Consider the following 6,916-nt stretch of genomic DNA (forward strand, 5'->3'; position numbering starts at 1 on the left):
TGTTGTTTTCAGTTGTTGTATTTTTAGTTGTTGTTCCAGTTGTAGTTCTTTTCAGTTGCTGTTTTTGTTGTTTTCAATTGTTGCAGATGTTGTTTCAGTTGTTGTTGTTTCAGTTGTTGTTTCCGTTTTTGTTGCTGTTGTTTCAGTTGTTGTAGATGTTGTAGTTGTTTTCAGTTGTTGTTATTTCAGTTGTAGTTGTTGTTTTCAGTTGTTGTTTTCGGTTGCTGTTTCAGTTTTTTCTGTTGTTTTTCAATAGTTGTTTCAGTAGTTCTTGTTTCAGTAGTTCTTGTTGTAGTTGTTTTCAATTGCAGTTGTTGTTTGTTTCAGCTATAAATTAACTACTACTAACTATTAAATTATAGGTATTGGAATTTCCTTTCAAATTTGGCTGTTACGAATTATCTGAAATAACTAATGCCGTATCTATATGAATGGAACGTAACAAATTAATAATAATAGATAACAATAATAAAAAGTATTATTATTATTTATAATAATTAATTCCGTTCCATTTGTTTAGATGCGGCATTCGTTATTTCGGATAATTTGTAACTTCAGATAAATTCGTATTTGTTACGTTGACTAACAGCCAAATTTGAAAGGAAATTCCAATACCTGTAGTTTAATGGTTTGTTATCATTAGTTAGTTAGTTATTATTTTGAATTTTTGGATTTTCGTTCTTTCAAATTTTCAGATTTTCTTTCTTATTTTCAGATTTTCAAATTTCTGAATTTCCGAATTTCCGAATTTTCCAATTTACGATTATCGTAAAAAACGGATGAAATGAAAATAAAACATTTTTCGGCAGTGTACATGTCTATTATTTTTATTTATTAACACATATAGGAGTGCATGAGGGGAATCCTTTTCATTAAAGATGAGGTTGGCTAGAATTTTGGAATGATATTAACATTGGATTGTGTGACTCCTTATCATCCCTAAGTTTTGAAAAATGTGATATTATAATGTAAAGAGATCCATGTATAGGTTGACTTGATGTTTACTGGGGGGGGGGGGGGGGATATTATCTACATGTATGTGTATTTTAGTTTTGTGCTGCCCTAGGCAAGACTAACATTGGGTGCCCCATCTAACTTTGCCCCACCCCTTCCTGTTTAAGATCCACCTCTTCCTCTTTAGACATCACCGTTTCCTATTAGAGCTCCACCTCTTTAGAGGTGGGAGGAGAGAGAAGGGGTGGGGAGATAGAAAGGGCAGTGAAAGAGAAAGGGGGGTGAGGGGAGGTAAGAGAAAGCGGGTAAGAGAGGGAGGGGGAAAGAGGTTGGGGAGAGAGAGAGGGGAAGAAAGAGAGGGGGGTTGAGACTACTGCAGGAGGTGTTCCTATCCCCCCCATAAAACTACACCGGACTCTCACTTTCTCACAGCCTGCCAGCTCCTTTTAATCAGCTGTGTGTAGCGAGGCTGCGAGGCACGATCACAGCCCAGGACTCCGACCTGCTCTGCCAAGTGAGCTACATCCTGGATTGGAGGCTTCAGCCACCCAGCCTCCCGCTTCGGCTTTGCTCCCCTGCCACTGAACAGTCAGTCTGCGGCTGCCCCTGATGTCTCCTCTCTGGCGGGTGTCACCCAAGTGCAGTCCACACCCCCGTAGCGATGCCACTGCTTGTGATGTCCCTTCTGCCTGGGGGTGGCGCCGCCCCACCCCCCCAAAAATGCTGCCCAAGGCAAACATCTTGTTTGCCTCCTGGTAGATACGTTAATGCCTGTAACTCTGATTGAAATGTGATCTCTTCAGTTTTCTTCATGTCCTGACAGTATATTCTTTCTGCTTTTCTCTTGTACTTTTTTTACTTTTTCATTTTTATTGTTATATTTTATTATACAATAAAGACAAATTGAACATTAAAATATGAGGTTGCGTCGAGTAAATAGACACAAAACATGTCAAGTCTTAAAACTGTGTGCAAAAAACTATGGTACCCAAAAATCTCCATAGGAGACACTTTAAAAGCCTTTACTGCTTATCAGCTTAGAATTAACCATGAGCTCTAGCACTAGAATTATTGCTGGGAGGCTGACCCAGGAGGTGTGGCTGGAGGGATAAATGCTTGGGAGGATCTGATCAGTCTCGCTATAAAGGGTTACCACCTTTTCTTCAAGCTAAACCCGAACACTTTAGCGGTGCACAGCATTTTTTTTTGGAGTTTACACTATAAGATTGTAAAAGACATGGGACACTTTTGGTTGCCCCAAGGAGAGCAGTAATGCGGCGCATGGTGAACAGTGGGTGTGGCCAAATTGTCAGTGTTATGCTTGGAATGGAGTGTGTAATGCATAGTAGTCATGAGGAGTCATGAGTACAAAATCAAAAGAACATGGGGGGGAGTTGACTATGAGGTGGGAGGGCACTTTGGGAGGAGAGAGGGCTAGTGCTAGTGAGGGGGGCAGATATGTGCTGGGGGGTGCTTTGGGGGGGGGAAGAGGGCTAGTGCTAGCTAGTGGGGGAGGAGTTGGATATGTGCTGGGGGGTGCTTTGGGAGGAGAGACAGCTAGTGCTGGGGGGGAGTTGAATATGTGCTGGGGGGCACTTTGGGAGGAGAGAGGGCTAGTGCTAGCAGGGGAGGGGGGTTGGATATGTGTTGGGGGGAGTGCTTTGGGAGGGGAGAGGGCTAGTGCTAGCTGGGGGGGTCTGACATGTGCTGGGGTGGGTTGCTTTGGGAAGGGAGAGGGCTAGTGCTAGCAGGGGGGTGGAGGGAGTTAGATATGTGCTGGGGGATGCTTTGGGATGGGAGAGGGCTAGTCCTGGGGGGTTAGATATGTGCTTGGGGGGAGCACTTTGGGAAGAGAGAAAGCTAGACCTAGCGGGGGGGTCAGAGATGTGCTTTTTAATGTTTTATTGCAGAACAGTTAAGGAGGTGAGGGTTAGGGTTCCCAGACCACTTACAGACTCTCCAGTCTCCAAATGTCCAGCTTCACAGTGTCAGAACCTTTAAGCCAACCTGACAACACTGTAATCATGTTCTCAAATTTCAGTTCATCCTCCAAGTGAGTCACCAGGCCCTTCTCAGAGACCAACCTTCTTCCTGACTCCTCCTTCCTCCAGACTAGACAGGACAGCTTCAGGACTCAGCACATATTAAGCCCCAAACAGGCTATTGGAAAGCTCCATCCAGCAGCACTTCCCTAGGCCTCGACCCATTTCCTGTCCCAGATATTTATCCCCCTGAGCATTCACCAGTGGCATAAACCTTCTACTGGATTGGCTGAAGGAAATATAATTATGCATAACTTTGTTATTTTGATTGTGAAATCTCATACTATGACCCACTGAACCCCCCCCCCCCATCAATTGCAGCCACACTGTGCCCATCAAATGCAACCATTGTGCCCATCAAATGCAGCCACTGTGCCCATCAAACGCAGCCGCTGTGCCCATCAAACGCAGCCGCTGTGCCCATCAAACGCAGCCGCTGTACCCAAACGCAGCCACTGTGCCCATCATACGCAGCCAATTGTGCCCATCATAAGCAGCCACTTGTGCCCATCATAAGCAGCCACTTGTGCCCCTCATACGCAGCCACTTGTGCCCCTCATATGCAGCCACTTGTGCCAATCAAATGCAGCCACTTGTGCCCCTCATATGCAGCCACTTGTGCCAATCAAATGCAGCCACTTGTGCCAATCAAATGCAGCCACTTGTGCCTGTCATATGCAGCCACTTGTGCCCCTCATACGAAGCCACTTGTGCCCCTTATATGCAGCCACTTGTGCCCCTCATATGCAGCCGCTTGTGCCAATCAAATGCAGCCACTTGTGCCTGTCATATGCTGTCACTTGTGCCCATCAAATGCAGCCACTTGTGCCCAGTATATGCAACCGCTTGTGACAATTAAATGCAGCCACTTGTGCCCACCATATGCAGCCACTTGTGCCCATCATATGCAGCCATTTGTGTCCATAATATGCAGCCACTTGTGCCAATCAAATGCAGCCACTTATGCCCATCGTATGCAGCCATTTGTGCACAGATATACATATATTTCTGCACAGATTGCACTTTTCACTTTTTAAAGAACTTTTTCTGCACGGATGGCACTTTAAAGGAATCATCGCGATATTGAAGAATCACAGCACTATATAAACTCTTATGCCGCGTACACACGATCAGACTTTACGGCATAGTTGGTCCGGCAATCTTTTCGACGGACTTTGTAGCGTAGGTGCGCCGGACTTAAAAACTGACGGACTTGGACACACACGATAACTTCAAATGTCAGATGGTTTTGAACGCGGTGACGTACAGCACATACGACGAGGCTCCTTTTGCTAATCTCGTGTTTATCTCGTGTTAGTAGAAGTTTGGTTAGAGACGATTCGCGCTTTTCACACTTCAGCTTATTTCGATTGTTTTCTGCGGTTCAGTTTGTGCTTGTGAGGTTTGTATCTGCTTTTCAGTGCGTGGTGGTCAGTTCGTAACCTGCCTAGCAGACCGTTCTGGTCTGCTCGTTCCTGATTTTCAGGTCGCTCTTCATAGGCCTTGCTGTTCTTCAGTGCGTTTGTTCTAAGTTTGTTTGTTTGACCAGCCGACCGTTTTGAAGCCATGTTGCGTGGACGTACTCGTTCCGAGTCGTGCTGTGTGGGGACTTGGTGTTGGGGTTAATACTTTGACCCGAGTCCAGTCCATGAACAGGGTGAGGAGGAGTTTATGGATGAAGAATTGGTTGCGCCAGCGTGACCAGTTCTGTCACATGCCTTTGCTCCGTGAGATCCGTGAGAATAATCCTGAGGATTTCAGGAATTATCTCAGGATGACGGACCCCATTTTTGAACATCTGCTGGCTATGCTGACCCCCTATATCAGCAGGCAGGATTCCTGCATGAGATAAGCCATCACTGCGGAGCAGAGGCTAGTTGCCACTTTACGTTACTTGGCGACTGGGAGAAGTCTTCAAGACTTGAAGTTCTCGACAGGCTCTGGGGATCATAATCTCAGAGACCTGTTCTGCTATTATTCAGGTCTTGCAGAAGGACTATATGAAGGTAAGTTTTTTCCTTTAATATTACATGATATGTATTTAATGTTTGCTAATGTATTGTCTAAATGTCCTCATTACCTAATTACCATGTTTGGAATATGCTGTGAATGTCCCCTTTCTTTATCTTCATGCATGCCTGTTTTTTTACATTAATCATTTTTTGCCCTACATGCATATTTACCTTCAATAACCTCCCCACCATGCAATCCTGGGCCCATTTATACCTCTAGCCTGTAGTCCCTTGAACAATGTATATTGTCAGCTCCATTGTACTGTTTTACCCTCCCCCACCCCCTCAAATGTTAGCAACTGTCAGGTGTGTTCTTGGCCCCAATTAGAACCCCTCCCCACTCCCTCAAATGTTAGCAACTGTCAGGTGTGTTCTTGGCCCCAATTAGAACCCCTCCCCCACCCCCTCAAATGTTAGCAACTGTCAGGTGTGTTCTTGGCCCCAATTAGAACCCCTCCCCCACCCCCTCAAATGTTAGCAACTGTCAGGTGTGTTCTTGGCCCCAATTAGAACCCCTACCCCCACATACAAATTGATCAATGGTCCATCAGAGGGGGTGAGTAATCTTTTAAGTGGGCCTTATGTTTATATTTTTTTTCTAAAAATTTTAAGAATGTTCAACTGCTGTTGTTCACGAATGTTTTTGTATAATCTGATATCCAAGTTATGTTTAAAAGTACTTATATTTTTTTTTCTTGTTTGACTCCACAGTTTCCTTCGAACACACAGGAATGGCAGACTGTGGCCTCCCAGTTCGCTGACCGTTGGGACTTTCCCAACTGTGTCGGTGCGATCGATGGGAAGCATGTCCGCATTGTGCCACCACCCCATTCGGGGTCTTATTTCTACAACTATAAGGGGTTCCATAGTGTAGTTTTGATGGCGGTGGTCTCGGCACAATTAGAATTTCTGTTTGTGGACGTGGGGAAGAACGGCCGGATGTCTGACGGAGGAGTCTTTGCACAGACCGAGCTGTGCCAGCGTCTCCAGACTGGTGGCCTGGGATTGCCACCTGATGACCAGAATGTAGATGGACTCCCCTCAGTTTTCATCGCTGATGAAGCGTTTGCTCTTGGCGAGCACTTGATGAGGCCATTCCCCCAAAGGACACTCACCCCTGAGAGAAGGGTATTTAATTACCGGCTGGCCAGAGCAAGAAGAGTTGTGGAGAATGCCTTTGGGATTCTGGCCAGCCGGTTCCATTTGTTCCTCTCCACAATCAATCTGGCAGAATACAAGATTAATTATGTGATCATGGCTTGCTGCATTCTGCATAATTTCTTGAGACATCATTCTTTGACATATATAACTTCTGTTGGGCCCGAGGCCGGACTTGGTGTTGAAGAACCACTCACAGGCCTGGAAAGTGGCCGTATTGGCTTGGCCCCCCAAACCGCCCGTCAAGTGCGTGACAGATATGTCAATTATTTTAATGGTCGGGGGGCCATTGCAATGCAACAAGAGCTTTAAGATTTTCGTTAAAAAAATATCTTGTTTTGATTCTTGTTTGCATTTAGTTTTGTCTGTCTCCTAGTGCACTTGTAGTGGCAAGTGCATTTCCCTTTAGTTAATAAGGCCCTTTGTCATTGTAACCACACAAAAAAATAACAAACTGTTATTGATAAATAATAAGCCACACACATTGTAGTAGTAAAAACATTTTACTGTGTGCACATTGAAAGGTGCATTTTGTTTGAACGTGTTTATGTTTTTTTTTTTGGTTTTTGGTTTAAGAACCAAAGAACCAAAATAACAGGAACTTACAAAGTTCAACATGCTAATAACGGTGCTGGTGATGTCACCCATGTAAAACAAAAATTTGGCAGATGCTCACAATTTGGGATTAAAAAAGGTTCAAGTCAACTTTTCTCCCATCATGGGGGAGCAATGGATGTGTTTTGTGTGTGC

The sequence above is a fragment of the Aquarana catesbeiana genome, linkage group LG08 (assembly GCF_042186555.1).
Source record: "Aquarana catesbeiana isolate 2022-GZ linkage group LG08, ASM4218655v1, whole genome shotgun sequence".
Classification (NCBI taxonomy): Eukaryota; Metazoa; Chordata; class Amphibia; order Anura; family Ranidae; genus Aquarana; species Aquarana catesbeiana.